At 39.9% G+C, this 17,856-nt stretch overlaps 1 long non-coding RNA gene across 2 annotated transcripts in view; it reads left to right on the top strand.

The window, feature by feature from the left end:
• Window positions 1–17,856, top strand: part of LOC150087069 (uncharacterized) — a 180,030-nt gene that overhangs the window by 61,171 nt on the left and 101,003 nt on the right. Inside the window, exon 2 of one of the 2 annotated variants that reach the window (XR_016546866.1) lies at window positions 3,473–3,536. This is a non-coding gene — a long non-coding RNA (uncharacterized LOC150087069). Of the gene's footprint in view, window positions 1–3,472; window positions 3,541–17,856 lie in introns of both variants that reach the window. The other variant, XR_016546865.1, reaches the window with a different exon arrangement.

Here is a 17,856-nt window from a genome sequence, read left to right as displayed (position 1 = left end):
TGGTAGAATTTACATTGCTGATCTTCTATTCGAAAAAGATGCTGTTTAATATCTTCATTTTCTCTAAATTGCTTCCTCAGCATTTGTTCCAGGGAAGCAAATGAGCAATCATTGTTTGGGGTCTGTTGAAGGCAGGGAGGACAGAGAGGAAGCGTCATCCGTTTGGGCGGAGGCATCTTTAGTTGACTTCCTTGTATGGTCTGAGGGCTTAGAAGATTGTAGTATATTGACGGGGGGAGATGAAGGATGGTCAGCGTTGCGAAGAAGATCAGCATCTGTTGGGGTATCCTGGCAAAGCTGATGCTGACTAGGAGACTGTAATGTTGCACTTCCCTTGTTAGCACTTTTGCATGAAGGGCAACTGAAATTGTTTTTTAAATTACTGGATTTAGAAAAGTTCTTTATTGATGAACAAACATCACAAAAGCCCATACTGCAAATTCCCTTGCAGATAACCCAATTCCGTACTGTTTTTTGACATACATTGCATGAAACCAATTCCCTAGGTGGCATGTTGAAGAGTTGAGAATGACTTTAAATATCAGCAAACAGAATGTAACAAATAAGCAGGTGAGCCGTTATTGACACAGCAGGGAATCGAAGAGAAGAGTATTAAGTCTGAAGAACTGCGTGGGAGGCTAACGACAAAATTGCTAGAGAGCTACAGGAGTTTACCAAAGCAGGAACACTGCTAAGGTCACGAACAGCTTTGTGTCAAGGTAAGCACTTCAGGTCAAAATTCAATAACGTTGCTGTTTGTAGTTATGCTAAACAAAGGCTCAGAGAGTAACGCTGCACACTAAAAATTTAAGCTTAAATAAATAGTACTTATCTTGATGAATACTTCATAAAAACCATCTAAGTTGCTTGATAGTCATCTAAGGAACATATTAGTGCACAGATTTTATGAAGATGCCCTTTAAAAACTACTTAAAATCACTATAAAGCAGCAGCTGATTCACTCACGTCTAACACCTAGGCCACCTGGCGGTAAAAAAAATAAATACATAAATAAAATAAGCTTGCTTTCTTGTATCATATGCCTGTATTAATGCTAATGACTGGAGTGGTGCGAATATGTCCTCAGTTCACAAAGAGGATCAAAGGGTGACACGAGTAATTACAGACCTATTAGTTCTGTTCCAGGAAAATAATGGAGTCTCTGGTAAAAGAAGTAATGCGGATGATTCTGCATTATTTCTTTTGTCAATTATATTTCAGACACAGAATGGGTTTGTTAAGGGGATATCTTGTTTGACCGATCTGATTGGATACTATGATATGGTCACAAAGGAATTGGATGCAAAAAATAAGTTTGATATCATATACGTCGATTTCAGGAAGCTTATGATACCGTTTCATGTAAAAGACTGCTATACAGATAGGAGCTGTATGGTATTAAGGGCAAGTTGCTGCTATGAATAAAGGGATGGTTGAGGGGAAGAAGAAGAGAGAGTGGTAATCAATTGCCCTTTGTGGACTAATGTTATTAGTGGAGTTCTCCAGTGTTTGGTGTTCTTCTCGTTGTTGTTTTCTATATTTATCTATATTCATGAAGGCATATCAGGTTTAACATCCAAGTTTGCAGATGATACGAAGGTTGGCAGTATGGTTAATAACAGTAATGACCATATGCTTTGCAGCTGGATATAGAAAAGCTATGCAGATGGGCTAAGAAATGGTAATTGAAGTTTAACATTGATAAATGCAAAGTACTGCGTATGGTAGTAGTAAAATTAAAAATTCCCACTTATTTTTAACCTCCAATAACGCATTGAAATCAGCATCAGAAAACATCCTGAGAAGATCAACTTCCATAGCAGCAGATCTCCTTCCCCACTTCTCAGAAGTGTACGGAAATTATTTTTACGCGTAGGGTTTATTTTTAATGTTTTACTCACTCGACATACAGTCTCGTTCCATTACCTTCCATTTACGAACGATCTCGAGCCTTCTAACAGCATCAAGGTCCCTGAGGCATACTCGCTTAGGCTTAACGTGCAGACAATACCGCATAAAGAAATGCACATCTTTAACGCTCTTAGCAAAACGTGTTCGCAAGATCGTCCGAATGGCACATGGGTAAATCACTAGAAAGACAGTCACGTGCACTGTGTCGAGCCCCTCACGTGCAGTGCTGTAATGCAGCCATGCTGTTTAATATTAGGAAGGAAAATTACGATCTCTTTCCTCTCCCCCCCATTTTTTTTCATTTCTTTCTCGCTCTATTATGTTCCTTTTTTTTTTTCTCCTGGCACGTGCTCTATCTTCAAGTCATTTAAGCAGTAGAAAATGATCAGCAAGCAGCCTGTCATATACTGTGTTCCTATAAATAGAAATCAAAACTAGCAGATATATACCAAACACATTTCACAATTTGCTTATAGTAGTGTTATCCATAGAAATAAGCAAAAAAAAATAATTCGCAGGATAGCAATTTCACTCTCCAAAGGCATCCTTTTCGGTCATCCGTAAAGAAATTAGGCCTTGATGTGAATTGCATGAGTCAGCAGAGCAATTGCCACTGTTATTAACCAGCTTCTATCAAGGGATTCCTTCCACAGGCATCCTCCATGCGCCACTGAGACATACTAATAATTATCAGGATGGCCATAACAGTATCAAAGATAGTCTTGCTATCAAATATAGACCCTATACATGGAGTGTTTCGTTCATTGAATTTGTTCGTTAATATCGGTAGTCTGCTAAGTCTGGATTAACTGCTTTAGAGCTTATGGATCTGGGATCTTTTTGCAGTCAGCTGGCTTGTAAATAATGCCGCTATCAAAAGAGGTTGAATGAGGATTGCCATGGAAAACTCATTTTACTTGTGACGCAACACATATCAGCTAGTATCATTGCCAAAGCCAGATTTAGATAGTCTTTATTTCCTGCGCATGTATTTTTAAAAGCCCTAAAAATAAGATGGCGGATAATCCCTGAACAACAATAATCGCTTTGGTTTGTGGCTCTTGTAGTAACTGCTCCTCAGTAAATCCGGCATTGATCATTGCCTATAGAGCTGTACGAAGGACCGAACTATAGAAAGGAGAGGACAGTTTCCGAGTGGTCCTGGCAATCAGAAAGCTTGACTTGCAAAAATATATTCCCTTGGAAGGAAAACTAGTAGTGGACACTGTCGAGAGTCTTGAACTTGTGCTCATAAATTCAGGTTTTCTTCCTGACTGCATTATAATCGTGCATGTTGCTTGTAGGTTGACTTGCGTGTATTATAATTTCTTCCTTACGTGGATACCTATTCCATTTAAGAGGTAGCTACCAAATGTATTTTAGACATTTGATAAAAACAGTTTTCTCCTGTTGCAAGTTAATGTAATTTTAATTGAACATAGTTATTTTAACGTTAACATTTATGTATATTTTTATTTAGGCGTACATTTAATCCCCATTTTTCTCTGTGTATATCATATTTCTTACTTTTAGTAATAAATCATATTTTTAAATTCTACAGTCTGGTTGGTGAATTCTAGATCTATCCAGTCCCGACCTCCAAATGTTATATCAACATATTCTGGGTAGGTACGTTTCAGTGGATAACAGTGTATATAGAAAATAATCCTATACTAAATCTCATTGTTTCCAATTTTCCCATGATGGCCGCGAGAATTTAAAACTTATAATAATATATTTAATGCTTACCCACACGATATACTGAGTGTTTCAATAAGAAATTAATACATGGTTAGTGCTGATATTTTTCAAAAGGTATTTATTTTATGGTGCTAAACTTAGCGAAATTAAATGCGGTAAATTCTGTATGTGTACTTTAACACCGCAGTAAAGAAGCATTATATTCATTATTGTTACTAACCTGCTACCTTGGCAATGAAGCTTAAATGTTTCATCTTTTTATTTGTAAATTAAATTATTTAACTTAACAAGTAAAAACTCCTTGTTTGTTCTCCTTACTACTGAAATTTAATTGCGTACATTTAATTTTCATATAAAATTTTACTAACCATTTCTATACCACACATTTCTTCAAATAGCATTCAACAAAATATGTACCGCTATCCGGTGTTTTAGACCATAGAAAAAAATTTGTAGAGTTTGATGCTTCGTTTGACACTGAAAGAACAATTACAACATTTACATGCTAATTGCCGGTATTTTCCAAGTTTCACTTTCTTGGACGAGCTCACATAGAACAAAAACAGCCTTGCCATCCTGGTTAATGCCTTCATAAAACTGAGGAACTAGTGTTTTGAGCAATGAATAGTTATAGTATACGCAACAAAATGGGCAAACAAACTGAAACAAGACAGCACTGTCAAAGCCGAGCCGTAGACCACATTAATTTGGTCCCGTAAATGATACGATGTTTTGCGGCCGACACTAGCCGTACCGCTCGACCAGGCGTAATTATTACCTTCTAAATTTACATAGCCCGCAAGCTTGTCATGAATACCAAGCAGGAAGGGAAAGCGTGACCGCGCAAAACCCTTCATGCATGAGGCAGCGACCGATAACGGCGACAGAAACCCGGGGGGGATTACTGGCGACTGTCAGACCGACCTATCGCCAGCTCAAGGGAGACGAATGTCCGTATAAAGGAGGACAGCACGAGGCTTAGTAGGCCAAGCACATGAGCTCCGCAATTCACCCTTGCACCGTAGAACTTTGCTGTAGGAAATACAAATCCATGATTCGTGCTCATCGCTCTCCGTTTTCTATTTCCTCCTCGAACACGCGGCGTCTGGTTTGGCGTTTGGATGTTGTAGAGAAACTGTCGTACCTCCCCATGTGGCCAACGAATGGGGAGTTAGAAGTTGGTTCTGCGACTGAGAAGGAAATTGGAGATTCTGGAACAAGGATTACATCAGAGCCAGAGATCAGCTGACAACCTGAACCAACCCTCCACTTAGTATGCCCACGGAGAGAGAGGCGCGAAGTAGGATTTATTTTATGGCTCCCCTCTATTCCTGGCAAGCAAGATATTTCAGAAAAATCACTTCCAAAATAACGTTTAAACTTCCTTTTTTTTTTTTTTTTTTTCTTTCAATTTTCTTTTTTTCGAGCAAATAGAAGAGTGAATGGAAACAGAAGATCTATAAATATAGACGAAACAAAGCGTCAGAGCTCGAAGGACAATAACGATAATTATTCGGGAAAAAATTGTGGGATTAGGAAAAATGGAGAAAAAAATAAAGCTAATTCATCATATTGCGTTACCAGTAGAACAGAAGTATGGATCTTCTGGTAGTGAAGAAGTGAATCTAAATATACCAATGCCAGATCAAGAGCCCAAAACCTATGGCTGACCGACAGAAGCTAATTAAGTCGTGAAAACAACTAGGCCTATTCCAAAGCACGCTAAAAAGAAAATAAACATAGTATTGGTGTGGATGTTAAAAAGGTACCGTTTGTTTTAAACATGTGTGTCCATTTGCTTCTCACATAATTTAGTTCATTCTCGTTCTATACTTTATAGAGAATTGACGCTGAATTCTTAGCTCCATCCCCTTTTATAATTCTCTTCTGTGGAAGAAAATCTTAAATTTCAAATGGTTTCCTTCTGTTGTGTTATTTTCTAATATTAGAATGTGTAACAACACTTTTTCGATTCACGTTGAATTTCAACTTGTCATTCAACATGTTGAATAATGGTTTTTTACTTCGGAATAATTGAGCAGACAGAATTTTGTACAAGTGTTTTATCTTTGTGCCGTACGTGGGTGGTGGCTTCTGCATAAGCGTTTTTTGCTGGCTAGTTCCTCTTTTTTGAATTACTTTTTGTTCAACTGCTGACTAAATTCTTTCCATAATACTTTTTTAAAGTAAAATGTTTTTAACAGTGCAAATAATTAAATTTAAAAAAATGCCACTCTTAGATGTGCAAGTAGTAGCTGCTACTATCTTATAATTTCGGACATTGGAATTATTTGGTGACGCAAATACATGTATTCTAAAATAAAAAAATAAAAATAAATTCTCTAATACAATATGGTCCAAAAAACCTGAGTACTAAAGATGATCGATCATGAAATAATCTTTATTCAACCGTGAAAAAAATATTTTAGTTTTTACTCATATACTTCCTCCTATAAAAAAATATTTTTATAGGAGGGTGTATATGATGAGAGCCTTGTCGATCAATTCGGCCCTGGAAAGATTGTGCAAGGCTGAAGGGATAGGATTTTTTTCAGCCTGGTCTGTACTTGTTAACAGGAGAAACCTGCTTCTACAGGGATGGGATACACTTAAACAGAAAGTGTGCAAGAATATTTGCTAATGCTTTCGAGGCAGTGTTAGGTGAGTCGGAAAACTGCTAGCTTGGGGGGGGGGATGTTTGTTATTTGGTTTTTAGGAGCATTAGCAACTAAGGCCATATTGCTCCTGGATATGCGGTGGTCATTCCCTGACCTTTCCGCATCCTCCGTATTTGGTGGTGACGGGCTCGAACCCCGGTCTAATCAAGAAGCGTGTGCTACGCACTGCTGCTCCTTCCCACCTGGCTACGGAGACGCCCTAGGGGGGGGGATACAAGGACTAATAGATTAACAGTAGCCACTGGCAGAGGTGTAAGTGATTCTTGCACTGCTTCTATTGGAATGAGCAGCAGCCTGGAAAACAAGATGCAGGATATTTCAGAGACTGCCGGGAGTCATTGCGGTACAAGTAAACACATGGGTTGTGTTAGGGTAGCTAAGAATATAAATAGGTGCATGTATACTTGCGTGTACACCAATGCTAGGAGTTTAGTAAATAAATTTGATGAATTTGAGGTATTGCTCAAAACATCAAAGCCGGATATTGTTGGGATATCAGAGACGTGGTGTCACAAAGATATAAGGAATGCAGAACGGAATTTGGGGAGTACAATGTGTACAGAAAGGATAGGAAGGGAGGAGGGGTTATGCTATTAGTTAAGAAACACATAAAATCCAAGGAAGTGAAGCCGGTCGACATCGCTGGACAGTGCAGTGTCGAGTCAGTTTGGTGTGACATAAGCATTGGGAGATAAAAATTGAGAGTAGGAATGTGCTATAGGCCTAATGACTCTGATGAGTATAATAAGAAACTGTACAGGGAAATAGAGTGGGCCAGTAAATCAGAGAGTCTTATAATGGGGGATTTTAATTTCCCAGATATTGACTGAAATTTGTGGGTTGGTCACTCACACACTAGCAAGGCTTTTGTAGATTTATTGGATGATTGTTTTCTACATCATTATATTCGGGAGGCAACTAGAGGGAGTAATACTCTTGATCTGATTATCAGCAGTGATTCTTCATGCATTAAGAATCTGCAGATAAAGGAACCACTAGGTGGCAGTGATCACAGTGTGCTGAAGTGGGATTTACTCAAAGAGGTAACTACCATCAGGGGTAAAGGGAAGGGTTTTTCCTTTCGTAAAGGCGACTACGATGGTCCGAGATAGTATTTAAATTCTATACAGTGGGACCAACTGATGATGTTACCAACAGCAAATTCAAAATGAGAAGCATTCAAAGAACTTATCTTGGAAGCTGCTAGGCTTTACATACCAACTAAGAAATATTGTTCAAGGTTTAGGCCTAAATGGATGTCAGATGAACTAATAAGACATATGGCAGAAAAGAAAAATGCATGGGATACATATAAATTAATTGGTGACATGGAAGCCTATGATAGATATAAGCTGGTCTGTAACCAAGTCACAAAGGAGATTAGGCAGGCAAAGGCAGATTATGAAAAATCCTTGGCAAAGGATGCAAAGAAAAACAGAAAAGAGTTCTTTACCTATGTAAACTATAGAAGGAAAGGGATGAATCAGATTGTTCCACTGGGTATTGATGGTTCAACAGTGGAGGATCCTGCTCAGGTGGCTAACAAATTAAACGAGTATTTTGCATCTACATTCAAACATGAGGAGTTATTCAGGAAGGAGAATGCCAGCGGTGAAGTAAACTCTGGCAGTGAGCTAGATGATTTTGTAATAACTGAGAGGAAAGTGGAGGAGAAATTGTTGAGAATAAACATAAAAAAGGCACCTGGGGTGGATGGGATCTATCCAGTTATATTAAAGGAGGCAGCAAAGGAAGTAAGCATACCCTTAGCCATAATTATGAGAGCTTCTTTGAACTCAGAGGAGGTACCCACAGACTGGAGATGTGCAAATGTGACCCCAATTCACAAAGGAGGCTCAAAGGCTGACAGAATTAATTAATGACCTCTGAGTTTAACTTCTCTGTTCCGGGAAAATTAATGGAGGCACTGGTTAAAGAAGCACTGCAGGATCATCTAGACAAGACTTCAGTTATAGCTCGCACACAGCATGGTTTTGTTAAGGGAAAGTCTTGCCTGACCAATTTGAATACTATGATGCAGTCACAAAAGAACTGGATTAAAGGAGGCAGCAAAGGAAGTAAGCAACAGTATCAAAAGCCTTTCTAAGATCCAAATATATAATATTTGGAACTTAGAAAGGCTTTTGATACTGTTGCACATGGAAAACTGCTGCACAAATTGGAGCAGTGTGGCATTGGAGACAAATTGCTGCTTTGGATAAAGGGATGGTTGAGAGGGAGAAGACAGAGAGTGGTAATCAATGGACACAGCTCATCGTGGACTAATGTTATTAGTGGAGTCCCTCAGGGTTCAGTGTTGGGTCCATTATTGTTTTCTGTATTTATAAATGATATTGATGATGGTATATCAAGCTTAATGTCCAAGTTCTCAGACCATACAAAGGTTGGCAGAGTTGTTAAGGACACTACTGACACTATGCTGCTGCAACAGGATCTGGAAAGGTTGAGCAGATGGGCTGAGAGGTGGCAAATGAAGTTTAACATTGACAAATGTAAAGTACTACATATGGGAAACAGTATCCCCAGAGCAACATATCAACTCTGTGGTACTACACTGACAGTGGTAGAGAATGAAAAGGATCTTCGGGTTATTTTGCAGGCAGATATGAAGTTCTCTGGCAGTGCAGACGGGCTGCAAGAGTAGCTCATGGTGTCTTGTCAATGATATACAGGAATTTTTCTAGCAGGGATAAGGAGGTGATTATTCCCTTGTATAAGGCAATGGTCAGGCCACACCTTGAGTACTGTATACAGGTCTGGGGGCCTCATTTCAAGAAGGATGTAGAGCTGCTGGAACGAGTAGAGAGAAGGGCAACAAGATTAGTGAATGGAACAAAGGGTTGCTCTTTACGAAGAAATGCTTAAGTTTTGCAAATTACAGTGTCTGGAGACTAGGATTGGAGGTGATCTGATAGAGGTGTATAAAGCCTTGAATGGTTTGAGCATGCTCAATGCTGATGGGATTCTTCCTCTTGCTCAGAAAAATCACCTGAGAGGGCATAAATTCAAATTGAGGAAAGACAGATGTAGGATAGACGTGCGAAAATTTGCCTTTAACCAGCGAGTAGTTGGTTGGTGGAACAGACTTCCATCCCTTGTTGTGGAAGTTGATAGCCTAAATAAATTTAAGGCTCAGCTGGACAGGTATTTCGAACGAACGGAGAGGTGAAATGGAAATGTTTTTTTTTTTTTTTTTTTTGGCTGATGCTGCATAAGCTTGCTTTCTTGCATCATATGCCTCTGCTAATGCTAACCGCGCTCGTTCCAATTTTATTTTAGATCCTAGCCACTAAAATCCCAGGAAAGTAAATGTCAGGACCTGCCAGAGTGAACTGACTCACTGGTAACACCCTCCACGTGGCGAGGTATGGGCGTCGGGTCCCATTAGGGGCCTGGTGGCCAATAAGACGGATAAACAATGGGCACAACAGGCCGCCGTAGCCTAGTGGTCAGGCGCGCGGGTGCATAAGTACACGTGCCTTGAGTGACCGGGGTTCAAGCCCGTGACTGCTGAATACGGTGCTGTTTCTTGTATTCTGTCTAACTTGTGAACTCCTCTGACCGTTTGGTCGTCCCGGAGTATAAACAGAAAATTTATTTATTATTATATAACACTACACTGACCCTCAGACTTCTAAACCTGTGGCTTTGACAGGGTACTGTTACCGATACATAGAACATTCGCGGAGATGGGAGAAATCCCAGGAGCCGCTAGACCCTCAATATACCTCATACCTTCCGCCTGTGTAATAGGCTGTGAGACGTTGACTGTTAACCTGCCTTTCAATTATTATCTGCATGTTAATATTTAGTTATATACAGGGTGTCTCAAAAATATTGGTACAAACATTTAGGGGAGGTAGGTAACATCTAAAGGAATGTGAATCGCATAGACTCCATAACCGGAAACGTCATGGGAAAGTAGTAGCAGAGGCACAAGAAGCAGAAATGACACAAGACAGTAATTAGTGGCAAACATTTATTTGACATAATATTAACAATGGAGTACGAGATGGATGCATTTCATGATGTTACAACAGATGCTCGAAGGTTCCACCATGAGACGCGATGCACGCGTGACACCGACGCAGCATGGATTGGCGGATACGGTCGAACACACCTGGAGTTTCTTTGACAGTAGCAGCAGCGCAGACGAGTTTCGCCACGAGATCCATTTCCGTCTCCACAGGCGATTCATACACGATAGATTTGAGGGGCCCCACACAGAAAGAAATCAAGGCTCATTAAATCAGATGAGCAACGGGTCCACCACGGCCAATCCATCGACGCCCAAAAAACGCCTGTTCAAATGGTCACGAACACACCTTCCATAATGGACAGGCGCCCCGTCATGTTGAAACCAAATGTTGCGTCTCACATTTGCTGGAACATCGTCAAGTAACCCTGGTAGAACTTGTTGAAGAAAGATCCGATATTTAGCGGAGTTCATGCGGGATGGTAACAGGTATGGGCCGACTAAGCAGTCACCGACCATACCTGCCTACACATTTATTGCGAAGCGATGTTGTGCCTCATGGGGGCGCACACCGTGTGGGCCCTCTGCTAATCCATACACTAGGTGCATGTCTGCCAGCTCACAGTTCGTATATCGATGCATGCTCTTCGTACGGCGACTACTGCTTGAATGAGTAAACCAGAAATTTTCCCTCTGGCGAACTGATGAACAGCGCCGTGTACCGACTTACGGTGACGTTTCCGGTTATGGGTTCCTATGCGGTTCACATTCCTTTAGATGTTACTTACCTCCCCTAAACGTTTGTACCAATATTTTTGAGAAACCCTGTATATGAACGATTATTCGGGTTGTGATGGGTAATATTTCTATGCTTTCTTCTGCAGGCCTTTACGTAAAGACAGAAACGTGCAATAAAGCATTTAATAATAATAACTCACGGGGAAACTGTGCTCCCTCTGTCTTAGATTAGCAAACTATTTCATCGAATCGAAGGAATCGAACCCAGACCTCTCCAAACGCGTGGTAGATGGCAATGTATCATGCCTATTTAGCTGTCACGGAGGATTCCTTATTCTCGCATAAATATTTTTTTAAAAAAGTGGTATTAGCGCTCATAACTAGTAAATATATTATTATAAGTGTGTGTGTAGTAGTATTGATGTGTTATAGTATAGTATAGTAGCGTAGTAGTAAACAGATCTATTATTATGGTGGTAGTAGTAGTATTGAAGTGTAGTGTAGTAGTATTGTTTTTTTTTTTTTTTTTTTTGTTTGTTGTTGGCGCATCGGCTTCTGTGGCCATAATGCACCTCCCAAGGTTTTTGCAGTACTTTGATTCAAGCCCGAGGCGGGATTCGAACCTGAGACCTTTGGGTTGCCAGGCAGGCACTTTACCCACCCGGCTAGCCCGGTCGGCAAATAATTCAAAATATAACAAATAAAAATAAAATGCATAAATATATACGAATAATAAAAAGAAATAAATTGAAAAATAATAAAAAAAAAATAACTAACATAAAGTACCAAAAGATACTGTATGTATATAACAACCGTCCATCATTGTAGTCCTCCGATGATGATGAATAAAAATAGTTATATAAAATTATTAAATATCAATTAATATTAAATACATTTCTTCAGGAGCGTTTCTAGGGTATGTGGCGCTCGGGTGCCAATTGAAATTTGGCGTTCCCTTTTAAAATTTTCTTTACGTGTATATGTACAGTGGCGGACAAAAAAACTGCATCACCTTAAAAAAAAGTAACATTTGTAGTGAAACGTATAAGATATTGTTTGATTACAGTCATTTTGTTTGTCGCAAAGCAAACCAGGAACAAAAGACCAGTCAACCCCAACATGGCAAAAGTCTAAGACACAACAAGTGAGTAAGGGAAATGGAGAGTATACCCTGTGCCACAGAAATATGACAATAACAAGAAGTAATGATTGCAACATGGAAAACAACAAAAATAAATTCAAGGGCATGGTACTGAACTACATCCTCAGTGCCCATGTTTCAGACAACACGGTGCACTTACCACACAAGTAGTTTAGCACCATTAAGAAAATACATGTTGACTACAATAGTATCTTCTTAGGGAACCTCAACAACGGTCATAAACCTTATATGTACCACAAATTATCAGTACCAGGCTCACTCAGACCAGTTAACCCTGTCAGTGCCTGGGCCTAGGGCACATCTGGTAGGTATAGGAAGCAGTGAATAATTGTCCTAGATCATGGTAGTAGTGAATAAGTGTCCTAGATCACAGTATGAACCACAAACTATTAGTGCCAAGCTCACTAAGACCAGTTAACTCTGCCAGTGCCTGGGCCCAAGGCTCATCTGGTAGGTATAGGAAGTAGTGAATATTTGTCCCAGATCACAGTAGCACTGCAAGAACAAGAAGGAATGATTGAGGCATAGAAGACAACAAGAAGGGAGGAAAGGGAAGGAAAGAGAGTAGAAGGAAAAGGGGAAGAAGAGAGACAGAATAAAATCAAGGGGCAGGTCACTGAATCACATTCCCAGTGCCCATGCCTCAGACAGCTCAACCTGCAAGCAGTTAAGTGCCAATGAGAACAAAGCAGGTTGACTGCAACACTGACATCACAAATTACACCAAGGGCCAAAAACTTTGTACCTCACATCAACAGTACCAGGCACAATAAGGCCAGTTAACCCTAACATTGCCAAAGCCAAAGGCACATCAAGTGAGCAGAGGTAATGGGGTGAAATTCCCAGGTCACAATAGTATGACATGGACAACAAGCAAAGATTGAGACATGAACAACAACAAAGAAGAAGGGAAGGGGAAGAGAAGAAACTTTGTCCCCTCATTCCCACTCTTGGTCAGGATTGAGCCCTGCAAGAGATGGAATAGTACATCCCTCCCACTCTTGGCCAGGACTGAGCCCTGTGAGAGATGGGGTATAGGGATATCGAAAAGTAAATGATAGTCCTTATATTATTATAGTTTAATTTATTTTATTTTATTTATTTTATTTTAATATATTTTACTTTATTTTATTTATTTTAATTATCTTATTTTATTTTACTTTACTTTATTTTAATTGTTTTATTTATTTTATTTTACTTTACTTTATTTTAATTGTTTTATTTATTTTATTTTATTTTATTTTATTTCATATCTAAGGGGAAATAAAACCAAAAAAGTGTGCCCTGGTAATTCTGAGGGGACCTTCCCTGATGCATTACCCGGCCACACAGGATTAACTTGATGGGACATCAGACGTCCAAAAACTTAACCACAGGACCGGATCAGTCCGTGTCCTCTTAAGATACAGTAGATCCTGGCTGCCTCCATGTGGCTAGGGATGGGAGTGAGGGGCTGTGACACAAACCTGCCACAGCCCCCTACTGCTAAATGCCAGGTGCCGACTAACACACAACGCAAACACAACACTAATGCACACCTAATTACATATTTCATCTATCAGATGCATTTTTTTTTTTTTTTTTTTGTTTTGTGTTAAATATATACGTGAAATTTTGATGCTCTTTTAAGTTCTTTTCTAAGCCGGCAACTTGGCAAAAAGCCTAACAAACGGCGGATATAGGGGAAACCCTGGAAGCCGCTAATAACTTACAAATACACTTTATCTGTATACATGTCGCGAATGGATATATATGTGAGAATGTATATAAATTGTATATAAATCTTGTATCATGTATATATAAATGGATGTATATAAATCTTGAGAATGTATATAGAATTGTGTGTATAAATAAATGTAAAAAAAATGTCGCAAAGCAAAGGTATTGCGTCAGATAACGCTTCTGTTGCATCAGACAGTAAACGCATGGTATTGCATCTGCCGTTTCTATAAATAAATAAATAAATAAGATCTTTATTGTAAAGTTCATCGGTACACGCAGGCACCACGACCCTACAATACCCTTCATGGCATCATGCCAGGGGTTAACAAGCGGCAGAGATAACCTCGCCGGGATTATAAAGATTAAATTATAGGCAGATTATATATATATATATATATATATATATATATATATATATATATATAAAAAAAAATTCTTATAGCAGATAATATTGACTTGGAAGGAAAACTAATACAAAATAATACAAATTGTGATAACAAAAGATATTTTCCTTGAGTCCGGTTTTCTGCGAGTTTCTTGCCCAGCCATAACAATCTGAGGTCAGTTGGTAGTTGTGGAGACCACGTGCAGATCTAGGATGAGACGTCTATACTTTTTATCATCTATGATTTTAAAAAGTGAGCATTCAGGGATTGGACTAGATGGAGCTTCTGATAAGGGAGGAACCGATCTTTAATATGTAGCCTCGAAGGAAGAGCAAGAAGCTTGGGAGTGGAGCGGAGAGCTGGTTTGGGACACCTCCAGCACACGGTGTCCCAAACGTTGGGTGCTGAGACTCTCCCTGCAATAATTTTTACGGTGAAGATGAGTCTTTTCTCGTGCATTAATGCTGAAAAACCTGGTTAAATTCAGCGCTTTGGCCATCGGTGTTGTGCGCTGCTGTGGTGGGAGATGACACTTCCAGGTTGCCCACTTCAGGAGCCAGTATTCAGCGGCTTTTTAATGGTTTAATTGTGGTGTCTGCAACTGAGCCCCACAACTCTACTCCATACAGTACACCTCCGAAAATCATCATCCTGATATACATTTTCATCAGGTTTATATTCTGAATGTGTAGGAAGTGCTGCTTGGCAACCCACCGTTTCTTGTTGAATTTAGCACAGAGTTCTTCTATATGATGATGGAATCGTAATTTTCTGTCGAAGATCACACCCAAATCTCTTTGCTTTTCAACCCAGGGGATCAGAACTCCGTCAATCGCAGGCTGAATTATGGTTGGTATGGGTTTAAGTGAGAATACCATGATGGCAGATTTCTCAGGGTTCCCTTGCAGGTCAAAATTCGTGAGGTACTGCTGTACTTCGGATAAGGTCTTGTTGATGGTTACTGTGGTGTTTTTTCTTCATCGGTCGAATTTATTTTTGTGAAGATCTTTAAATCATCTGCATATGATATCATATATGTTCTATTGTGTATTAGCGGGTAGATGATAGCTGTGAAAAGAATTCCAGACAGGGCTCCTCCTTGTGGAACGCCTGCTTGTATTTTTATAGTATACCTTTGTTTCCCTATGGACATTTGTATGATTTTATTTTGAAGAAGAGATGCCAGAAACTTCAATACTTGGCCTGTGATGTGATAGTAATTTCGAAGGAGTTTGAGCAAGCCTGGGATGTGAACACTATCGAACGCAGCTTGTAGATCAAGATATGTGATTGCCATTTCTTCTTTCTCCTCAAACGATCCAAGGATGGCATTGGTAGTCATAATCAGTTACTAACTGTTGATCTGTTTTGTAAAGAATAATGAATTTGCTGAGGCCTGCAAGGGAGAATGTGCGTGGTAAGTGTTTTCAGTACTGTTTTTTCAAGCAATTTCAATGGACACGAGGAAGGAGAGATGGGTCTAAAGTGCCTGGCTTCAGTTGGCTAGGAAACTTTTGATAATGGCCTAACCGAATACAAATTCCATATTGGAGGGAAATATTCTCCTTTTAATACGGTATTAAAAATTTATTAGGAGGGGATATTACTTAGATATGGGCTCAAACATTTAATGATAAATTGTGGTACTTTGTCGATTCCCGCTGTACCAGTTGCAGGCAACTTATTAATCGCAGATAAAAGATCTTGTCTTGTTAATTCGATGGTTTCAAGTGCATCTCTGGGCACATCATCATCTGACATGGGAATATCACTGGGCTCATGGTGGTTTTGCTGAACTCGTGCAATAAAGTCCATCCACATTTCAGGATCAAACTGTGGAGGGAATTCACAGTATTTCTGTAGGTATGATTGACCGCCCTTACGAAGTGTGATTTGGTTGAAGCCTGCTCGTCCTTTGGAGTACGCAATTCGGTCCGGAGCTAGTCTTGTCATTTTCCACTGTTTGTACGGTTCCTGTTTAAGCTTAAAACAGTTGCTCAGCTCAGGAGTCCACCTTCCCCTCGTACGTTCAGAGATCCTTATTTTCTTTGAGGCTGCATAATTAGAAATTGTGATGAGCCAGGGAGTTAAAAGATCTAAGGCAAGTTGATTATCACATTGCTCAAGTGCATTCCAAGGAATTGCAGTGGCTGCTTCTAGAAATTTAGTAATGTTGAGTAATTTTGGGCTCGTTATTACCTTGATGTGGACCTGAGTCGAGACGTTGTAATTTGGAGTGCGAAAATATAAGTTAATTAAAATTGGCATGTGATCAGATTGAAAAGCTATTTCTGTTGTAGAATCAAGTTCACAATTGCTTGATGACAGCACAAGATCAAGATGGTGGTCACCCCTGGTCGAGAGATTATTAATCGGATGGATTCCTAATGGGTGAAGGTTATTCAGTAATCTGAACTGAAGATGAGCAAGTTGAGGGGAAAAGTTAGTCTCCACATATAATATGCCTTGCCGAGTGATGGAGCCCATGAATGAGCCAATTAGTTATCTCATCGATGGTTTCAGCATCGAGTCCTGGGGGGGGGGGGGTGTATATTACTGCAATATCAATGCGAGCAGATTTAAATTCGCATGACACAATTAGCCCTTCGAACTTAGTGGACTGGCTTTTGTAATTCTTAGTAACAAGTATGTGTGGTGTTTTGTAGAAGAGTCCCACTCCACTTCCCCTTTTGTCACTGCATATGGAAAATCCTCCTCATTTCAGCCAAGCCAGGTTTCTGTTATGCAAAGCACATCAAAATTGTGTGAGAGTAAAAGCTCTTCTACAGTTTCAAGCTTGTTACAGATGCTACGGGCATTCTGATAGAATAAAGAGATTCTATGTCTGGGGATCTTCCTTAGTACCCTCTACGGTCTTTTCCTGTCTTTTTTGAGGACGTTTCTTTCAGATATCCTAACAGGAATTATTGTGAAGTGGCTTCCATCCATGATTTCGGTAGTGAGTCAGCTAGTGGGGTTGACGACCCTGAATGTGACCGTGGCTTGATTGGCAGTGCCTCTGAAGTTTGGTGGAGGGTGAGGATTGAAAGTAGGGCCTGATGAGGAGCCCTCGAGGCCAAGTGGATGGCTGACACAGGATTTTGTATTGGGTACTGTTGCAATCTAATCTGAAAGATGAATAGGAAGGCCATTTTTTTGGGTAGTTGGTATACATCAACGGATATATTCAAATTATCATTTATGCCATTTTTAACTTGCCTAGAGGTTGTGTGTGGAGCCAATCGTGAGATGAATAGGCTCATGCGAGTGGTTTGTTGGTCGACGTGTGCTACGTTGCCACTAGTCTTGAGCCAAGTAGTTGGGGCTGTCCCAATTATATGTGATCTTCTCGATCTCTTGTTTCTTCGTGTCTGCGGTACTGTCCTTACCTCTTGGGTTTTGCGATTTCCCTTCGTTGTGTTTCCTTTTTTGGATACTTGAGGGGACGGCCCGGCGACAACCTCAGCCTACGAGTGGGGGCCAAGGTGAGTATGATGTTGAGTTTCTGTAGGAGTTTCCTGATAGTTTCTACTTATAGAATTGGGATGAATGGTACGCATA

This window comes from Mastigoproctus giganteus, chromosome 4 (genome assembly GCF_048544385.1).
Source record: "Mastigoproctus giganteus isolate SK-2022 chromosome 4, ASM4854438v1, whole genome shotgun sequence".
Classification (NCBI taxonomy): Eukaryota; Metazoa; Arthropoda; class Arachnida; order Uropygi; family Thelyphonidae; genus Mastigoproctus; species Mastigoproctus giganteus.
This window is presented reverse-complemented; position numbering and strand designations above follow the sequence as displayed.